Source organism: Mytilus trossulus, chromosome 1, assembly GCF_036588685.1.
Source record: "Mytilus trossulus isolate FHL-02 chromosome 1, PNRI_Mtr1.1.1.hap1, whole genome shotgun sequence".
NCBI lineage: Eukaryota > Metazoa > Mollusca > Bivalvia > Mytilida > Mytilidae > Mytilus > Mytilus trossulus.
The window spans coordinates 18730112-18753421 of NC_086373.1; the positions used below are offsets into that span (position 1 = coordinate 18730112).

General features: G+C 31.6%; 1 long non-coding RNA gene across 2 annotated transcripts; it reads right to left on the reverse strand.

Moving 5' to 3' along the window:
* Window positions 1-11879: 11879 nt before the first annotated feature.
* LOC134717697 (uncharacterized) lies at window positions 11880-19092 on the reverse strand. Of its 2 annotated transcripts, XR_010107371.1 has the most exons (6): window positions 18717-19092; window positions 18137-18234; window positions 15128-15322; window positions 13867-13946; window positions 12351-12441; window positions 11880-11906 (listed from the first exon to the last, which is right to left on the reverse strand). It is a non-coding gene; the product is annotated as an uncharacterized LOC134717697 (long non-coding RNA). The 2 variants fall into 2 exon arrangements; XR_010107372.1 differs by lacking the exon at window positions 18717-19092 and having other exon boundaries at window positions 18137-18416.
* Window positions 19093-23310: the final 4218 nt, after the last annotated feature.

Genomic DNA, 23310 nt, shown 5'->3' on the forward strand with positions numbered 1-23310 from the left:
CTTTCAGATCTGGTGTGTGGAACTATTTTTTGTTGTAAATGACCTTGATCAAACAGAGATCGTGGATTTAAGCAAGTATTGATAATCTGACCTTCAAAAATGAACAATGGTTACAAAGAAACAACTCTCCAACAAATCATGCATTTAAGCAATTATGGGTAATCTGACCTTCAACAATAAACAATTGTTACAATAAGACAACCGTCCAACAGTGATCATGAATTTAAGCAACTATTGGTAATCTGACCTTCAACAATAAACAATCGTTACAATAAGAAAACTCTCCAACAGAGATCATGAATTTAAGAAATTAAGGGTAATCTGACCTTCAACAATGAACAATCGTTACATAAGACAACTCTCCAACAGTGATCATGGATTTTATCGTTAAGGGTAATTTGACCTTTAACAATAAACAAATCGTTACCATAAGACAACTCTCAAACAGTTATCATTGATTTACGCAATTATGGGTAATCTGACCTTCAACAATGACAATCTTTACAATAAGACAACTCTCCTACAGTGATCATGGATTTAAGCAATTATGGGTAATCTGACCTTCAACAATAAACAATCGTTACAATAAGACAACTCTCCAATAGTGATCATGGATTTAAGAAATTAAGGGTAATCTGACCTTCAACAATAAACAATCGTTACAATAAGACAACTCTCCAATAGTGATCATGGATTTAAGCAATAATGGGTAATCTGACCTTCAGCAATGAACAATCGTTTTTACAATAAGACAACCCATTGAATAACTCTGTTTAATTGTTGTATGCATGTTATATAAGGTATATATCCACCAAATAATTATGTTTCATTGGTGTATGCTATATACAAATCGACTAACGTTGTCTCAATTTGGTGTACGAACAATGTAGAAGTTTTAGACCCATCGAATAACTGTCTCATTGGTGTTTTACCGTTGTATAGGATTTAAACCCATGGACTAGCTTTGTCTCATTGGTGAATAAACATAAATAGGGTAAATATCCATCGAATTACTCTGTCTCATTGATGTATGACAGTTGTTTAAGGTATATATCAACCGGCTCATTATGTTTCATTGGTGTATGAACATTGTATAGGGTATATACCCATCGGATAACTTTGTCTTATTGGTGAATGAACGTTTTATAGGGTCCATAACCATCGAAAAGTGAATGAACGTTATATAGGGTCCATACTCATCGAATAAATTCTGTCTCATTAGTGTATAAACGTTATATAGGGTCCATACCCATCGAATAACTCTGTCTCATTAATGCTTGAACGTTATATAGGGTTCATACCCATCGAAAAACTCTGTCTCTTTAGTGTATCAACGTTATATAGGGGTCATACCCATCGAATAACTCTGTCTCATCAATGTATGAACGTTATATAGGTTCATACCAATCGAATAACTCTGTCTCATTAGTGTATGAACGTTATATAGGGTTAATACCCATCGAATAACTCTGTCTCATTAGTGTATGAACGTTATATAGGGTCCATACCCATCGAAAAACTTTGTATCATTAGTGTATGAACTTTATATAGGGTTCATACCCATCGAATAACTCTGTATCAATAGTGTATGAACGTTATATAGGGTTCATTCCCATCGAAAAACTCTGTATCAATAGTGTATGAACGTTATATAGGGTTCATACCCATCGAAAAACTCTGTATCAATAGTGTATGAACGTTATATAGGGTTCATTCCCATCGAAAAACTCTGTCTCATTAGTGTGTGCACGTTATATAGGGTTCATACCCAACGCATAACTTTGTTTCATTAGTGTATGAACGTTAAATAGGGATCATACCCATCGAAAAACTCTGTCTCATTAGTGTATGCACGTTATATAGGGTCGATACCCATCGAATAACTCTGTCTCATCAGTGTATAAACGTTATATAGCGGTCATACCCATCGAAAAACTCTGTCTTATTAGTGTATGAACGTTATATAGGGTTCATACCCATCGAATAACTCTGTCTCATTAGTGTATTAACGTTATATAGGGTCCATACCCATCGAAAAACTTTGTATCATTAGTGTATGAACTTTATATAGGGTTCATACCCATCGAATAACTCTGTCTCACCAGTGTATGAACGTTAAATAGGGTCCATACCCATCGAAAAACTTTGTATCATTAGTGTATGAACGTTTCATAGGGTTCATACCCATCGACAAAAATCTGTCTCATCAGTGTATGACCGTTATATAGGGTTCATACCCATCAAATAACTCTGTCTCATCAGTGATTGAACATTATATAGGGGTCATACCCATCGCAAAATTTTGTATCATTAGTGTATGAACTTTATATAGGGTTCATACCAATCGAAAAACTCTTTCTCTATAGTGTGTGCACGTTATATAGGGTTCATACCCAACGCATAACTTTGTTTCATTAGTGTATGAACGTTAAATAGGGATCATACCCATCGAAAAACTCTGTCTCATTAGTGTATGCACGTTATATAGGGTCGATACCCATCGAATAACTGTCTCATCAGTGTATGAACGTTATATAGCGGTCATACCCATCGAAAAACTCTGTCTCATTAGTGTATGAACGTTATATAGGGTCCATACCCATCGAAAAACTTTGTATCATTAGTGTATGAACTTTATATAGGGTTCATACCCATCGAATAACTCTGTCTCATCAGTGTATGAACGTTATATAGGGTCCATACCTATCATGTGTGAACGTTGTTATAGTGTTTATGTATTTTGTATAACTGTGTCTCATTGGGTTTTTTTTATCGTTGTAGGGTCTACATATCCATCTTATAACCCTGTCTCATGTTTGTTTTACGTCCAGTGACAAATATTTCATTCATGTTCAGGACGAGATCATATTATCGATTAATACAATAGTTAGGTTATTCAACCGCTAGTCTCTGTCCGTTCAATAAACGATTTAAATCCAGTGGCAAATATTCCAATCATGCATATAAACTGTGTTTAAGAACCATTATGTATACATCTATGAACCACAGGCAATACTTACAGAATGTATATGAGAACCACAGAGTAAACTTACAGACTGTATCTAAGAACCACAGACAATACTTACAGACTATATCTAAGAACCACAGACAATACATACAGACTGTACCTAATAACCATAGACTATACTTACAGACTGTATCTAAGAACCACAGACAATACTTACAGAATACATATAAGAACCACAGACAATACATTCAGACTGTACCCAAGAACCATAGACTATACTTACAGACTGTATCTAAGAACCACAGACAATACATACAGACTGTACCTAAGAACCACAGACAATGCTTACAGACTGTATCTAAGGACCACATACAATACTTACAGACTACATCTAAGAACCACATACAATACATACAGAGGGTACCTTTAAACCACAGACAATGCTTACAGACTATATCTCAGAACCATGCACAGTACTTACAGACTATATCTAAGAACCAGACTATACTTACAGACTGTACCTAAGAACCACTACAATACTTACAGACTACATCTAAGAACCACATACAATACATACAGAGGGTACCTTAGAACCACAGACAAGGCTTACAGACTATATCTCAGAACCATGCACAGTACTTACAGACTATATCTAAGAACCAGACTATACTTACAGACTGTATCTCAGAACCATAGACTTACAGACTGTACATAAGAACCACAGACAATACTTACGGACTACATCCAAGAACCACATACAATGCTTAGACTATATCTAAGAACCATGAACTATACTTACAGACTGTATCTTAGAACCACAGACTATACTTACAGACTGTACCTAAGAACCACAGACAATGCTTACAGACTGTGTATAAGAACCATAGACTATACTTACAGACTGTATCTAAGTACCACAGACAATACATACAGACTGTACCTAAGAACCACAGACAATGCTTACAGACTGTATCTAAGGACCACATACAATACTTACAGACTATATCTAAGAACCACATACAATACATACAGAGGGTACCTTAGAACCAAAGACAATGCTTACAGACTATATCTCAGAACCATGCACAGTACTTACAGACTATATCTAAGAACCAGACTATACTTAAAGACTGTACCTAAGAACCACATACAATACTTACAGACTACATCTAAAAACCACATACAATACATACAGAGGGTACCTTAGAACCACAGACAATGCTTACAGACTATATCTCAGAACCATGCACAGTACTTACAGACTATATCTAAGAACCAGACTATACTTACAGACTGTATCTCAGAACCATAGACTTACAGACTGTACATAAGAACCACAGACAAAACTTACAGACTACATCCAAGAACCACAGACAATGCTTAGACTATATCTAAGAACCATGGACTATACTTACAGACTGTATCTTAGAATCACAGTTTATACTTACAGACTGTACCTAAGAACCAAAGACAATGCTTACAGACTGTATCTAAGAACCATAGACTATACTTACAGACTGTATCTAAGAAACCACAGACAATACATACAGACTGTACCTAAGAACCACAGACAATGCTTACAGACTGTATCTAAGGACCACATATAATACTTACAGACTACATCTAAGAACCACATACAATACATACAGAGGGTACCTTAGAACCACAGACAATGCTTACAGACTATATCTCAGAACCATGCACAGTACTTACAGACTATATCTAAGAACCAGACTATACTTACAGACTGTACCTAAGAACCACATACAATACTTATAAGACTACAACTTAGAACCACATACAATACATACAGAGGGTACCTTAGAACCACAGACAATGCTTACAGACTATATCTCAGAACCATGCACAGTACTTACAGACTAAATCTAAGAACCAGACTATACTTACAGACTGTATCTCAGAACCATAGACTTACAGACTGTACATAAGAACCACAGACAATACTTATAGACTACATCCAAGAACCACAGACAATGCTTAGACTATATCTAAGAACCATGGACTATACTTACAGACTGTATCTTAGAACCACAGACTATACTTACAGACTGTACCTAAGAACCACAGACAATGCTTACAGACTGTAGCTAAGAACCATAGACTATACTTACAGACTGTACCTAAGGACCACATACAATACTTACAGACTACATCTAAGAACCACATACAATACATACAGAGGGTACCTTAGAACCACAGACAATGCTTACAGACTATACATAAGAACCACAGACAATGCTTACAGACTATATATCAGAACCAAAGTCTTTACTTACAGACTGTATCTAAGAACAATACACAGTACTTACAGACTACATCTAAGAACCACAGACAATAAAAACAGACTATTTAAGAACCACAGATAATATGTACAGACTGTATATAAGAACCATAGACTATACGTACAGACTGTACCTAAGAACCACAGAAAATACTTACAGATTACATCAAAGAACCACAGACAATACTTACAGACTATATATAAGAACTGCAGACAGTACCTACAGACTGTTTCTAGAAATCTCATTTGCCTTATATATTTTAACATCTAAAGTTAACTAATTGTCTTATGTACATGCCTTAAATATTTCATTATCTATATTTTACAAATGGTCTATGTACATTTGTCTTACATTGTCCATCTTTAACTAACCATTGATTTTATGAGTTTTATAGATTAAGGTTTCACTGCAAGTATCACAGACAATTCACATTTCAGATAAATTCTGACCGACATTCATGAATCATGAAAATTAGACCAAGGTTAGATGAAACCTGCCAGACTGATACATGTATGTACCCCTTTCAATCATTACATATACAACATATAGTTGACCAACTACTTCCAGTATTTTAGAAATGGAACTAATCACACAACTTTCAACATAAAATGAGGTAAAGGTCAGAAAAAAACCTGTATAACTGAAATGTATACATAGCAAGGAATCAATATACCAAATATAGTTATCCATCCTATTATTCATAGTATATACTAAATTTAAATGACAAACATATAAGCAGATGCTGAACCATTAAAATGAGGTTGAGGACATGGACATGGACATTTAACAGAGAAAAAAATCTTAAAATATGGTATCTGCAGCATCCAAGTCTTCTAACTTTTGAGATATAAAATTTATATTTCAGAAAAATTATCCTGTAACATGAAAAATTTATGGTCATTTATCATAATTTAAAACCATTACATATTGCTTGGAATGTATCTAATAACCACAGAAACAGCATACACACTGTATGTTTGAATATTGGAAAATACATCCAGACAAGATCTTTGAAAAAGACATAACATACTGACGATATCTAAGAATCACAGACAATTCATACATGTATACATGTAGATCATTTCTAAGAAACCCATATAATTCACACAGATTGTATCCTGATCTAGTTTTACTTGGTGGGAATAGTAAAGTTATCATTTAATAATAAAATCATTTCACATATGCTAAGTCTAATTCAGGCATTTTATTACACTCAATTGAGTCAATTCTTTGTGTAAACAGGAAATGTGACTTTGATTATGACAGTATAATCCTGTTGAAGCAATTGTCTCTCTCGTTTTCTTTCTTTTCCTCCATTATTTTCTTTAAGATGCAAATTATATTTAAAAGCCATATCAATTATTGGAACAGGTTTCCTTTTTGAAGAAGACGTTTCTAAGTTGAAAAACTTGTGGCTAATCCATTTGTAATATTTGAACAATAAAATACTAGCTTTTCTTTTAATATACATATTGGATAAAATCAAATCAATCAAAACAAGTTATCTATTAATTTTTTTTTTTTTTTTATTATCATAAAACTTTCAATTTTTCCTATTTGCATACAGTTAATATATTTTTCATGCATAACATTAAAGTATATAACAAAATAGACAAACATGTAACCAATTAAATCATATATAAAAAGAGGTCACAATGTGGTTTGGAGAGATTTTTTTTTATAGAAAGTCTAATTCAATCGACATTTTTAGAAACATTCTATTCTATTATAGAGCAAACAAATTTATTATCAATTGATAAATTGTGACTTTTGGACTTTCTGTCTTGTAATTCTTTTGACTTATTTCTGTTTTTCAACACATAATGTCAACAATCAATGAGCATAACATGTGAATAGTCAATTCCAGTTTAAATATTCATTATATTTGAAGTAAAATTATTTGTTAACTTATCATAATCATTATGTCTGTCTTTCTGTATTCCCAACATTTAACACTTGCATTGTTAGGTATAATAAAACAGATGATAAAGCATCCTCTATGCAATGAAGAAAGTTCCCAATGAAAACTGAGATTTAGAGCATACCTGAATTTTACCAGAAGAATCACTGGAGTGATACTTTCCAAAGTAGTTTTGTATGGAGTCTTCATACATATTTTTTTCTTTTGAAATTCATATTTAATGTGTGCCAAGATTATTTAATCTTTATCTAGAGAGGCATCCATTGTTGACAGGCCTTATGGAAAATATATTTTACAAAACTAAATATAATTGGAGGGGGGGAGAATAATACTACACATATCAAAGAATCAAGAAGTAAAATACACAGTTCATAACTACAAGGTATTCAAGTATGACATCTTAATATTATAAAATACAAAACCCAAAGAAAGTAACCTTACTAAAAACTTAAAATAGTTGTCAATGCTACTCAAGTAGGAAAAGGTATAAAAAAACCGTCTCAAACGTATTTAAAAATGAGTAAAACGTAATTACAAAACAGATATATCAGAAAAATACAATTCCTGAATTTAACATTAGTCTATCATAGTGATAAAATATAAAACAAAAACTCAAAACTAAGTGCAATAATAGTCTTCTCTGTTCTTTAAAATTGTTGACACTTATATGGCAAGCTCTAAGAAGTCTTCATAAACCTAAAATAAAATTACTTTCATGTAAAATTCACAAAATCTGGTTTAATTTTTGAAATAAACATTTTGAAAGAAAAAAAAAGTTTGAACTATTTATATTACATTTCCACAAGATGACTGGCTTTCCCAGTGATATATCAAACTCAAGTTGGTATGGTGTCTTTTTCTAATCTTCTGGTTTGGACATGTCGCAAAAAATACCCTTTTTTTGGTTTAAAAATATTTTACCAAATATGATTTATTAAACGACTGGAAAATCTTTGGCTTGCAAGGTAGATCCAACTATCAAAACATTTAAGTGTAATCAAGCATATTTAAATTTAATTAAAAAAATACCCTTTTATAATAAAGGGCAGATAATTACATTGATTTGATAGGACAATTTGTGTTTAGTTCTAATGGACAGACAGACTGACAGGGTGAGATCTATATTCACCTCAAAAACTCAATAAGTTGGATACGGACACGATTATATCAAGGCAAGAGGTTTAAAACAATAATCTTCAATAAATTTAGTATACAGTACAATGTAACAATTATATCAGAATTATTTATTTTTGATTTTGTATCTGGAAAATTAAAACTATACCAGTAAAGTCTCTTCTCGTTTTGAAATTTAATGGAAACCAAACTAAAAAATACTGTGAGAAGGCAGTTAAGGTAGATTTTTTGTTCATGTCCATTTTGAATTGATCAAATGTTTTATTAATCCCAGGGAAACTGTTTGGAGCAGCATATCCAGTCTGCCTTACTTCACCAGAGTACTAAGCAGATTTTCCATTGGTCAATAAAACATTAAATCTCCATGAAAATATGTAAAAAAAAGAAGTAAAAATACAAAAATACTGAACTCCGAGGAAAATTCAAAAAGGAAAATCAAAAATCAAAAGTCCAAACACATCAAACGAATGAATAACAACTGTCATATTCCTGACTTGGTACAGGCATTTTCTAATGTAGAAAATGGTGGATTGAACCTGGTTTTATAGCTAGCTTAACTTCTCACTTGTATGACAGTCACAAGATGAATTGAAACATTTTTCAATATGCCTTAATAAAATGGATTTTAATGAAGTTGTTATATGCATGTCTCATATTGAAAGTTTTTTTTCAGATCAAATAATCCTAGATAAATTTCAGTTTTAAAAAATATTTTTTTGGGGTGATTGATACCATTGTAGGTCCTGGATTTCTTACAATATCACCATACAGCAACTGATCCCTTTAATCTTCACTGTTGTTAGGGTAGATGTTCTTTTGGTTAAAATACTACTCACAACTTCATTATACTCTGAAACAATATACACATAGATATATATTTATATCAATAGATAAAGAAAAGAGATAAAGAGTTTTAAGTTGCAATCTTTAACTTGATTGACTTTCTCAGATCTTTTTTTTTTTAAAACTTAAGTTTGCTTTAACAAGTTAAAAGTACATAAAGAGTGGATGATGAACTGCAATAATTTATATAATATAACATGCACTTCAATCACCATGTTTGAGATTTTTTTTATAGGTCCGGTAAGGGCCGATTTTGGCCTCAAATTTCAGGTTCATCTGACGAAAGATTTTTACCACTTTTTAAAAACTATTTCATTTGAATTAATAGTTTTTGTGAAAGATTTCAACTGATTTAGTCATTAAAAACGTTCCAATTCAAGCTCAAATATGAAAAATCTACCAAATATGCTGAAAAATGTCACCTTTTCAGATGTTTTTTGTCAAAAATGAAAGTGGCCGCATCCGTGTTCATCCTCAACCTTTATATATGTTTTGTATTATCATAAAATACAACTTACATTTTTATATAAAGGATGAACACGAATGCTGCCACTTTCGCTTTACATGAAAACCGTCTAAAATTTGACTAAAATGCTAGAATTGTTAAGATTTCAGTGGTGCTAGTACCTGATGTATGTGCATTGTATTGTCAAGAACAGCCAGTATTTATGTTGCAGATGCATTCTACTGTCCAATAAATAACTGAAAGTTTACATTTCAACAATTTTGTAAAACTGCTATAGTTTGGGGCCAAAAAGGGGTCTTAAACTATCAACAAATTTTGTTTGTGCAAATGTGAATAATTCCTCAAACTGAATTTAAAATATAAGTCTGTTGTCAGATTGAAAATGATGACATTTTGTTTTAAAAAAATATTGTTATTTACCAGGGCTTCCAAAAAATATTTAAGCCAGCCGGACATTTTGTGTCTTATACCATGTATACAGATCTCTTAAGACTATGTAACAAAAGACAACCATGGTAATCAGTTGGCCATCATATAACCAATGATTGACAATTACAAATGTAAAAAAAAAACAGATATCAAACTTTACTTTGAAATAAATTCAATGTTCTGGCGTAAAGTGCTAAACTGACAGTTCATCATTTGAAGTGAGCAACATCAGTGTACTGAATTCTGCCTTAGACTCTTTATTTGTGCAAAATAACATTATCAAAAACTATATTTTCATTTTGAAAAACATATTTTGGTAATACATGTACCAGATGTTGACCTGACAATGATAAAACATGGACCAGATATGGATACGTAAAATCCATGTGCATTTATAAAGCACGATTGAGTAAAAGTAGCTCTTTCCACATTATTTCATCATCAAAATACTAGAAATGAAAGTTAGATAAACGTATCAATGATAATTTTAATAGCATTTTTGATGAGCATTGATAGATTGTTAAATTTCCCACCTGCACACATACTGACAAGATCAAACGTTGTTTTAATGACCTTTTAATTTTTTTTATCAAATCATATTTATAAAACATTTACTAACATATTTCTAATAACTTTAATCTTTTTGAAAAAAGAAATTAGATGTAAACAGCTGACATGTAGGAACTTCCAAATGTTTTGGTGAATTGTATTAATATGACCGTCTCTTAAGAAAGCTGAAAAGTAGATGAAGGTATCATGCTTATCCCAGACATACAATGTCTGGACAAATTTCATGTGTAAGGAATATATGACCGTTTTAGAAGCCATGTTATTTATTGTTTCCAATTAAAAAAACTTGTTATTATACACTACCAAATGCTCTATGTGTATCAATCTCGTCACAGAAACTTCTCTCTTCCTCAACAGCAATTTCTTTATTCCGTATCTAATAAAAAGAAAATCGTATTGAATTAACCACCCACTCTACATAATTTTTTTATATGATGTATTGAAAACAAATGAATTAAATGCTTGTTGAAAACTGTATGTATTTTTGTTCCACAGTTCAAATTCACGTTAGGCAAATAAAGATCCAAATTTTCATTCTTTTGATCAAAATGTTTTTGTAATTTTCTTAAACTGCAAATATAGGCAAGTACATTGGGTGCAACAAACTACCTGTGGGATAGTTTTAATCTGTAAATGGAAGGTCATGGACTTAGAACCAACCTAAATTTGAACCCCTGTATTCTAGTGTATATCAATTTTCCTTAAGTTCAAATTTAAATAACACCATTCAGCAGAATTAAATCCATATTAATCAAAGATGTTCACTAGTCAAGTTTTTAAATTTTGTCAGATTTTGTAATTCCTCTATAGTTCTATCCAATTGAAGACAAAAATGCAACATTCATTTTTCTTTTCAGAATCTTTAACATTCTGGAAAGAAGTCATTTGTACAAATTTTGAATTCTTGTAATTTTAGCTTCCTAGCATTTTGTAATTATTATAGTGTTTGGAAAGTAAGACTTGTCAATGATTAAGATATCGAAATTCAAGAGATAATTTTCCCCACAAATTTTCAATAGCCTATATCTCATGATATATCTCAAACAAACAAAAAAAGCACAAACAAGACAGTAATTAATTGTTTTTTGCTCTTTTGTTCTTTATTAATCACATATCAATATTTACCAGTTTGATGAAAAGCTTGATATTTTGAAAAGGAGATGAAAACATCCTTTAAGTAATTTACCATATTTTCAAATGGTGTGATGAATTCTGAATGTGTATATATATAACTAACCCGAAATATAGAATATCTGACTGTCTGAATGTTGCCTACAAAAAAAAATGAAGGCATAAGCATATAAATTCTTATTTATTTTTTGCTCATAAGAATAAAAAATGCACATTGAAGACCTATTGGTGGCCTTGGGCTGTTTTCTTCTCTTTGGTTGGGTTGTTGTCTCGTTGACACATTACCCCTTTCCATTCTTTATTGTAAGTTGATCATTCAATAAATGTGATAAGCCTTAGAAAATTAAATCTATTTTTTCATGTTTGTAGCTAGCTGTTGTCTGTTTCTCACATTAAGAAATATGTCTTGCATTACACTGCATATATAGTTAAATAAATGCATTCAAGATACATTGTAATGGAGTCTAAATATATTCTTTATGTGATTTTGGAAGCAACACTATTAATGGATGGAAATGCAGAGATCTGATATTTATGCAGTTCAATATATATATATTCATATATATCAGCCATATACAACAATACCTGATAAATACTATGTAAACCTTTGTTTGTTAGGATGACAGCCACATCCTCAGTGAACTCAAACACTAGATCACTCATCTATACCCTGTTTCTAAAAAATAAATAATGCAATGTATCAAATATGAGATGAAGGTACTAAAACATTCAACAGTTTTAAACTAAAAGATAAGGAATTACAGTAGTTGTACAATTATTAAGTAATTTTGTTGGTAGTTATTTTTTTACGGCTCATGTGTAAGTGAGTCTTCTTCAAAATTATATCAATGTATTATCATGTGATGTAAAATATATATGTTGTGTCCAAAAGTAATTTATGAACAGGAGTTTCTTCTCCACGGCGATCACTGCTTTATTATATAGAGAGTCTCCATCGGCGAGAAAATTACTGTCCTATCCCCAAGTACTCTTATTAAATTAAAGTCTTAGATGACTAACAAGTTTGTCTGACGACTGAAACCATATCCGTACGCCTTTATTTTTCGTTTTTCTCCTAAATAACCCAAACTGAATGAAAAAGAATAGATGACAAATGCTACTATGCATAATACCTATAGAACACAGAGGCATGAGGATTAATTTATTGTGGAAGGAAGAGAAGCTACACATAGAATGAGGTCTTCTCGTTTAATAGTATAGACTATAGATGCCAACTCAAACCTTTTTGTATTTTTTTCTGGAGAAGCCCTTTGTAAATTTTATTACAAATAAAATAATTCATAATGGAGCGAAAGAAAAGATAAACACATAAAGAGTAATGCATCAATGACCAACCCTGATATTTATAAGTTAAGAATTAAGAATAAAGTTTGAATTTTCGCGGATTAGTTATTTAACATTCAATATTTAGGAATTAAAATACAGCATTTCTTTTTTCATCAAAGATTATATAAGCACTTTATTTTCGAAAATGTATAGACGTTCAAACATTTGCCATGCATGAAGCTGGTGTAAAACGAATTTATGGTATAATATCATTTGTAGTCATACTATTCAAAATAGTATGAAAACTGTTTTTTCTTTCTTTTTTCTACCAATCTCATCTGAAGGCACTCTGTCAATGTGAATTTGTTCCACCTAACAGAAGTTCCAGTTGAAACTTTATTATAAACAATGTCATAATACCTGTACCTGTTGGAACAAATATTTGATACTATTTATTCCGTTAGGAACACCTACTGTAAAATAGGGTTATTGCATGAATATTGGGGAATATTGTCCCGAGTAGAATTTTATATTGCACAAGCTTGTGAGTGCAATATATGATCTACGAGGGACAATATTCCCCAATATTCATGCAATAACCTTTTTATTGTATAGCAATATAATATTTGAAAGTAAATATTGGTTTGAACTGAGTTTTTGTCTTTGATGACATCATGAATTTTGAAGATTTATTGCACTAGTGCAATAATGGAATTTATTGCACGCTAACTTTTGGTTACTTTCTGTGGGAAATATTATATTGCTATACAATAATAGTTCTTCTTGTGGAAATAATATTCCAGAATAGTTTTACCATTGGGAACTTATATTCTGTAACAACACTCCTCCTTTTGGCAGGGGCTCCCATTGATTTCTTCATTTCTATAATATACACTGTAAACAAAATTCCAATAAAATGAATTTTATTAACCAATAACAAAAATATGATATATTTTATTTTTAAGATATAATAATTCATTCATGTGATATGTGGGGAAAACTATTTTTATATTTTTTGGGTGTATCTCTTTAACATTTTTGAAGGATGATTGCTTATAGAATTGTATACAGTATTGTTGATTCGATCATCTTTATGTTGTTCATCTGAGTCTGAGTGTCATGTAATAAAAATGTAATCTCTACACAAAGTATGTTTATTTTCCATAGAAACAGATAGCCTTTTGAAATACTGAGGATGGCTTGCAATTTAATTATCATCATGATCATTAAATTCATAGACAACACTGTGAGTGTCATTTTAAACTTAAAGAGAGATAGTAACTAAAACTATAGCACTTATATGTAAAAGACCTCTTCTGCTGCAAATTTCATTAAGAGTGGTCTTTTTGGGGCAGCTGTAGAGGCAATATTTGTTCTGGCAATTTGCAAGTTTATTTTCTTTGTCTACATGATTAATTTTCTTATGCTTGATTTGTTCAGAACAGTATACTCTACAGTGTATCCCGTTTTATTTTAGAAAAATGAACAATGTCACTCTCATGAAAGAATTTTATGTGTGCATGACTTTCCAACATACATGTATATGGCCTCTTAAAAATAATTATCACATAACTTTTTCAAATTCTGCAATCAAAATACCGGGACCCTTCCTGATGCAATGTATAACTAAGTTTGGGTACATCTATGCTTTGTTTATTAAATGTAAAGTAAATGTAAAAATTTTGATTACAAAATCAGACGCCACAACCATTTTAAGATTCACTCACTGTATATATATTATATATATATGACTGTATATATAATTCTTAAGAAATTAGAGAAAAATGTTATTTTTGTTACTTGCAATTGGTCTTTCATATCTTGCCCTTCATAACTCGACTATCCTAACTCGCCTATACACCTCGCTGATAAGGAGCCCTATGTTTTACTGTGTAATGTCATCAATTTCAGCAGATCTAAGGGGTTGCACTTGCAAAAATTACAGATGGATGATATAGGGATTTCTATGTATCTCCCAAAACTTTGTTTGTAGGGACTAGGGGATATAAAAAAAAGTCACATTCAACTGGAATATATTCCATTCATTCTTATAATAATAGACATCATTTTCATACCTTTATATCAAAGGTGGTCTCAGTTTGGTCTCCTGTTACATGCATAGCAAGTCTCACCACTTCAGCATAGGTCATCTTTGATTAAGTTTTAGCCCCAGGTATGCACAGTATTCTAACAGGGTCTTCCATCATTAACATTGGTACAACTTGCTTCAGGTTGGAATATCCTCAAATTAAAATGCTTTTCAACCTTTTCTGAAGTTTGTAAATCATATATATAAATAAATATAATCCTTAAAAAAAGTTTTTTAGATCCACCATAGATTTGGATATTTTTCCATTTTATAATAATGGAGCATAAATAATTGTAACTCAAAACCAGAAACAGTGAAAAAAGTCAAATTTGAACTTAATCTGTGTTTTGTTGTAATAAGCAGTGTATAAGTTTTATAACATTTGTTGAGACAAATTAAAGTTAGAGACTAGAAAAGAGGTTTAGCAATTGGTGCGAGGACACAGTTATTGTTCTTTGATGTTCGTTGTCCACATATATATATTCCCTAGTGTGAACAGTGTATTACTTGCCAATTTTTTTCATACCCTTTTCTAATTTATTTCTTGACATTTTATGCATGAAATATTAAGTAAGGGGATGAAATTACATGATAAAAAATTTGGGTGCTGAATTTTTATGTTAAGTAGTGATTTGGTCCAGTGGAAAAGGGAAAAAATTAGTATGTCTGAAGCTGTCAAACTGAATTTTAGACACCCTTAACACAGAATTGTCAATATTTTGAGTTAGAGAGCTGGTATAAGTTTCTTTAATTTTGCTTTATTTGTCCCAATAGTAGTACACTACACTGTAAAATCTTTTTGAGATTGAACAAGTGCGATTTTTTTTTAATTTGAATGTACATTGTATTGTCTAAAAGAAAATGCACTACGAAATAACTCTTCTCTGGCCTAAGAGATGAAATCAGTAAAATGTAGATTCTGTACTTTGGCAACTTCCCTGAATGGTTTACTGGTCTCAATAAAAGTAAAGGATTTAAATCTGTGTTTGATAGAAATTCTGTCATTTTATAGCTAAATAAGCAGTTTAAAGCAGTTTCCATGTTTATGGGTTACAGGCATGCTGACTTTTTATTTGAAGGCTTTTTATGTTTTGATATTTGTGTTTCTGTGCTCAATTCAAATTCTATTACCCATTAGGTGAACTCCGAATCTAGAGAAAAGTAGATTATCACAGAAAAATGTGCAAAATATGTTTTATTCATGGCCCTGGTTAAACGGCCTGTTTCATGTACATTGTATGTGAAATGTGAAGAGCTTTGTACATAAAATCTGTAGTCCATCATAAATATTTCACTAAATCTATAAAAAAGCAGTCTTCTTTAGAATAGTTAGTGGTTCAAATATATATGCCAATTTAGACTAAAACTGCATGCAAGTTTTCCATGAAAAGTGAAAAAAAACTGTGCATTAGACCATGCTGTCTGCAAAAAAAGTTGAATGCAAGAGTATTTGTGCAATTAGACTTCTTGTATCATAACATCCTAGCATAGAAATGAACAAAAAATAACAAATTTCAATTTCTCATAGCTTCTGTATGAATTTTTATATGTATTAAAATATGTGCTACCGCCTAAATCGACTCTAAATAATCTTTAATCTTACATTTTATACTCATAATCATGTGGAATGCTTTTTGTAACTTTTCTTTACATTTAAAGTACATTTAATACATATGGAAGAATAATTTATGGTAAAAAAACTTCAAAAACTTGAAATTGGGTGAAAAAATTGCATGTTTATGTGACAACAGTAAAAGTTAGAGACCACTTTTACCAGCAGGCAGCTGCAGTGGTCTGGGAACAATGTATTTTAATAGGAAATGAATCTGATAGACTCTTCAGTATAATGTTGACAAAATCTTGGACTCCACGGTCCACGAGACTTCCAAGACTTGGAGATTAATGGATTTTGGTGGTGTATTCTTATAGAAAAAAATGTTGGAACTGCTGAGGCTATACATTGACCACATAGTTCTAAAGTTTTATCATAAAATTAATTAGATATATTTTGTCATATATGATTGATTGATTGTCGGCGTAAAGCAACCAACAATCAATCAATCATATAAAATGTCCAAAATAAGTGTGATTTATAAAAAGTTCTATAATGTTTTTGAATTTGGACTGCAATCAGCGCCGTTTTTTAATTACCCTGTTTGCATTCTGTGATAAAATGAATGTGATAATAACAAATTTAAAGTGACATACTATAAGTTTGATACGCTGGCATCACTAGTTTGAAAGACATTTTATTGATATTATCGGAAATAATTAAGATAATACATGTAATAGTGAATATGTTTTTTAACACATGTTTGGTACCGTATTGTATCTTTATTACCTATGTATGGAACGACAATAAAATCACTGATTATCAGCTACAATTAGTTAGTGTCTAGTCCCGCCAATATATATGTATTTTTATGGGATGCATAAAAAAGTAATATTTATATTTATTTATTCATTCTGTCTTTGGATTCAGGTTCCAGATATTTTTTAAAATTCTATCCATTTATATGAGAGGGGGTAGAAGGGGTCCTGATCCTGAAATCCCGGGCTAAAATATACCTCATCCCGAGATCCCGGGCTTAAAAACACGAAATCCTGAGGTCCCGAAATTCGAAAAAGGAATTCCCTGATCCTGAAAGGGTCAATCCCAAAATCCTGAGGTTAAAAACACCCGATCCCGGAGTCCTGATAAAGGTCCTATCCCCCCTCTTATACATATGGTTTGATTGGTGATTAATTCAGTGGTAAAAAAAATCACACCAGACACATTATCTAATTCATGAATAGACTAAAAAATACAAAATTGTGGCAAAATATTTTTTATAGACCAGATCACGGCACTTGTTTCTATCCATGCGAAGACCCACTATCAAACGGTATATTTACGTAAATATATTTGACAGTGGGTCTTCCCATGGATAGAAACAAGTGCCTGTGGACCAGATACATAACCCAAGACGGAAATAGATTGCCACTAAATACTGACCTCTATAGAGAAACGATTCAGTTCTTAAACTTCTTCTGTAATGAAAAATCTAGTGCTCTAGCAGGTCCGTGGTGATTTTAGTTGACAAGCCGAAGTCCCTGTAGTTTAATTTAATCTATTAATTCTAGAACTGAATTTGCTTACTTTTTTATGTAACAATTTTTAAAAATATTGCAATCTTGCAATAGGTACTACATATCTGCATGTTTATATATTTTAACAGCGTATATTACCATTTCAAAAGAGAGAAAAAAAGAAACTTTTTTTCGTTTTTGTATTCATGTGTATACCTTTGCTACCTCAAACGTAGAGAGCTCAAATAAAAATATAAAATGGAGTCAAAAGCGGAATAATTCCGGAGTACACCTTTTCAATGAAAATCTCTATGTACACGTTGGCGTTTATGTGCGTTGTTTTTTTACTTTTGCAAGCACATCATACACCGTTCAAGTTTATGTTCGCTTGATGTCTTCAATGAAATTGAAGGATACGGCGTTGCAAACAACACTGATGTAAAACCCGGAGTACATCGGGAAAACTTGTGTCGTTTACTGAACATTTCTAAAAATGATTTCATTACCCTCAATATAATTTCCAGCTGATTACTATGACCAATCTGAATGTCATCTGAATGTCATCTGGATATTTCTGTTTTGTTTCATGGACTTATAAAAATAAATAAGATCTTTGAAAATAATTTTCTGTAACAAAGATGGCGAAGATAGCAATGATGTCAGGAGGATCAATAATGATCAGCGATTGGTTTATTTTTTTAAAATTTGTTATCAGTACTAAAAGATTTTGTTAGACCGTACTTGCTAGACTTCAAAGCACTATGGTATTATATGTTAACGTTAGCGATTGGTTGATCGCACTGTTAAGTTTTTGTTAACGATATTATCAGAAATTTGTTAGACCGCACGGTCTCACGGTCTTACTTTGTTAGTTATATAAGAAGACTAAAAAACCTAATATATTTCTTATATTAAAAGATAAAAAGTATAGGATGGGGTGGATATGGAACACGATGTTGACGTTATTGCTGAGAGCGTAGTAAGATCGCGGTTTGAACGTAGTGTAATCGTGGTAAGAAAGTGCTACATTCGCAGTAGAAGCTTGGTAAGATCGTGTTGCAATCGGATAACACGTGGTATGGTCGTAGTAAGAACGTGATGAGCGTAAAAAGATCTTGATAAGCGTAGTAAGGTCGCAGCATAAACGCGGTGAGTGTGGTGCGATCGTGGTCTAGTGGGACTGGGGCTTTACCTTTTGCTTAAATTATTTTTGAAACAAAATAAAACGATATATGAAAAATCTTGCATGTCTGCTTTTTTTTTTAATCAAAATCACTCACGTGTACGTTATAATGTTTGAAGTAAAGTCGAAATTTTGAGTTTGAGAAAAGGCGAAATTTTGCGTTTGAGAAAAGTCGAAATTTCGGGTTTTTCCAAAAAAATAAAAAAAAATGAATTTTTACTTAGTCGTTATTCAAAAATTTGAGAAGGTCAAAAATTCGAGATTAAGTCAAAATTCCGACTTTGAAAAATATTTCATTACACTTTAACGGCGTTTTCTTGTGGACTTTAGCGGAGGTCATTTTGTGGACTTTAGCGGTGTTGTGGACTTTAGAGGAATTGTGGACTTTAACGGTGCCACATACCATCTTAAGCCAGTGCAATGATGATCCTTAGTTATATAAAGTAAATATATCAAATATAGTATTTTGGGGAATACATCGTATGATCTAGACACATTTACCTTTATCATGTTTATTGTCCGCTGAAGACTTATAACAAAACAAAAACAAGTTATGATGATGAAGGCTTTAACTGTGGCAGTTTTTATTCAAATTCTATATCAGAAGATACATTTTCATCATGATGATTAAATAACAATTTTTCTAGCGATTATGTATGTATTATTTTAGTATATCCTCTACTGATAAAACAAAAAGGTTTCATTAAGCGGGATAGACAGATATCAGCAACTATTTGAATATGAAATTAAAAACATGGCAACAGTTTTGAATTGCATGACAAAAATTATAGTTTTTTAAAAAGAGGAATATAAGGAGGAGGCGGGCGTTAAATCTTTTCGACATTTTACATCCTACATATATCCTTACCTGGGCAGCTATTTAGAAAAAAAAGCAAATTTTTACATGTGTGGTAAAAGTACTGCCCCTATTCAGTTATCAAAAATTCTTTTTTATTATAATTCATTGACATCTACAAAACTATGTCCTATATACATGATATAATGCGATAATTTACAATCATAATACAAAACATTGAAATGTATAACTAAAATTAAAACAAAAAATACTTCATAAACCAAAGGATATTTTTACATGTTCATGAGAAAAAAAAATGTTTTATATTATCACACTGAATTTTGCATACATTATGTATATTATACATATATTTGCCAAATATACGTGTTAATTCGGAATATCATTTCTTTCTTGAGGAAAGACTTCAGTTATATGTTGTACTTTACAGTATTATAATAACAGTGTACTCCCTAGTTCCAAAGCCTATATTGACTCTATTTCACAAATGAAAGTAAATTTTTCCTCACAGCTGACATCGTCCATTCTGGTCGTGAAGCCGTCGTTCACAAGTACAATACAATCTTCACCATCCTCATCGGAAGTGTCTTTGTCATCCTGCCCGGAACTATCTGTACCATCCTGCATGAAACTATCTGGCTGCTTAGTTACAAACTCTAACATGTTCATCAATGAACCATCGGAAAATTTCCACAGACCTTCAGATGTATACTGCCCATCTACTAGTATACGAACGCCTACCTCTGCAAAAAAAAATGTGAACATAGTTCCGTACCATGAACACTAGAACCCTACTTTGTATAATTTCTTTAAAAGACCTCTAGAATTATCAAAATTCAATGTATGAAAACCAGATATAAGCGGAAAGAGTTATCGAGATCCAGGTTAATGCAACAGTTTGCCCGAGAGTTGATAAAAGCAATTATAAGTGCTAATCTCGTATAAACCTATATTTCTGTAAATATCTATCCGTTCCTCGACGTAGACTCTCCAATTTCACCCTGAACAAAAATTACAACAAAAAGGGATTTTCTTCGTATCCTATTGCTAATGTTTTTTTCTTTTTTTGGAAGGTGGTCTTTCTTTCACCCGATTTTTTAAAGTTTATATATCCCAACTCACTCGTGTATACTCATGTTATAACCTTGTTGTACTCGTACGGTGATCGATAGTTGTTAATTTCTGTGTCCATTTGTCTCTTGTGGAGAGTTGTCTCATTGAAAATCATACTACATCTTCTTTTTCATATAGAATAACCGTTTCTGATCTTTCTGAACGTAGTCACCGGTAAGTCATTAAGTTAGGCATTTCATTACCACGAATTAATTAAAACCTTAAATATATATAGTTGTAGAGATACAAAGGTTTGGTTAAGTTATTTGGCTGTTCTATTAATGGAATACATCAGTGTTTTATTTTGACAAATCCATAAATGTAGATACATGTACCCTAAACGTTAGCCAATCAACCCTTTCAATAAAATAATATATTGACAAGAATACCGATATCCAATTCTAAAATTGGAAAGTTAAGCTTTTATCAAATGTTATCAATTAAACACAGTAATATTTGTTTATGTTGAGTAGCGAATATCGAGGTGCAAGTAATAAAATGATAAATATCGAGTTACAAAAAGTGAGTAATAAGTTATAAAAGGTGAGTATCGAGTCATTAAAAGTGAGAACCTACTTAGATTAAGAGATTATTGAGTCATAAAAAGGGATGATCCTGTTAAAAAATTTATAAAAATCATGTTAAAAAATGAAAGTATCGAGTGACAAAAAATGAGTATCGCGTTGTTCATGTAGCTAAAAGTGAGCATCAAGTAGAACATATTGAGCACTGAGAAGCAAAATTATGATGGATGATTTAACGACATTGACTGGTTTAACCGCCCTCGCACGGTCGGTAGTTGCAAACAACATTGAGTTGATATTTAAAAATATAATTTTCTTCAAAAATAAATATTAGGTACATATAAAGACAAGGGTAAAAATAATCATAATTTTTTCAGAAAATTACTGTAAAGTGTGATGATTATTTAATGTCTTGCGATTGCTGACATATATCAAACTTTAACTGATATATGTGAGTATACTCCTTTCAAATTTATATCAACAAGTTAAAGGTCCATTTTGTTAAAACAAAATACTGTATTCTATCTACAAATGATGTCATTCCAAAAATAACATGACCCCAAAAAGCATCTCTTTGAAAGCTTTAACATTTTCAACTGATATAAGTGATTTATTTCTACAACTGGATATAGTTAGTTTCCGGCACAGAAATATGACATAGTTTTTTAGTATCTATAAACAGAAAAAAATATTGGTGAATTGTATATGATTAGACTTAGATTAATATAAAAATTGTAGAATGACTAACAAGTACACATACATATCAAAACAATATTACAAGCGTACAAGATACATAATAATTTTGAAGTCGAGGTTTTTGGAAAAGGATTCGAAATACGACTGTTTGACTTCTTAAATTCCATTTTTTATCCTCATCTACGAATGTTCCGTAGAGGGCATGAACGACTGACTAAATGTTTAAAAAACAAGAAAAACGTTACCCTCACCTATCACGACAGCTTTAATGTCATTAAACGTTTCTGTCGAGTCCACTCTGACTAAATGACCTCCCTCATCAAAACACTGTCTCGATGCTGTTTCATGATTTTGCTTTATATCTTCAATTTGATAACACATGATACCAGTTTGACTAATGTTATACCCTGCGCCTCTACATAAGCTGTCCTTAAGACTTTCTCCTGTTGCTGATACTAGGTTGTCTTCTTTCAGTGAATATGCGAATAAATAACAAATATTGAAATAAAAGAGGGAGGAAAGGTACAAAAGTAACAGTCAAACTCATAAATCTAAAACAAACTGACAACGCCATGGCTAAAAATGAAAAAAGATAAACAGAAAACAATAGTACACATGACACAACATAAAAAACTAAAGAATACACAACACGAACCCCACCAAAAAACTAGGGGTGATCTCAGGTGCTCCGGAAGGGTAAGCAGATTCTGCTCCACATGTAGCACCCATCGTGTTGCTTATGTGATTACAAATTCGGTAAATAGTCTAAT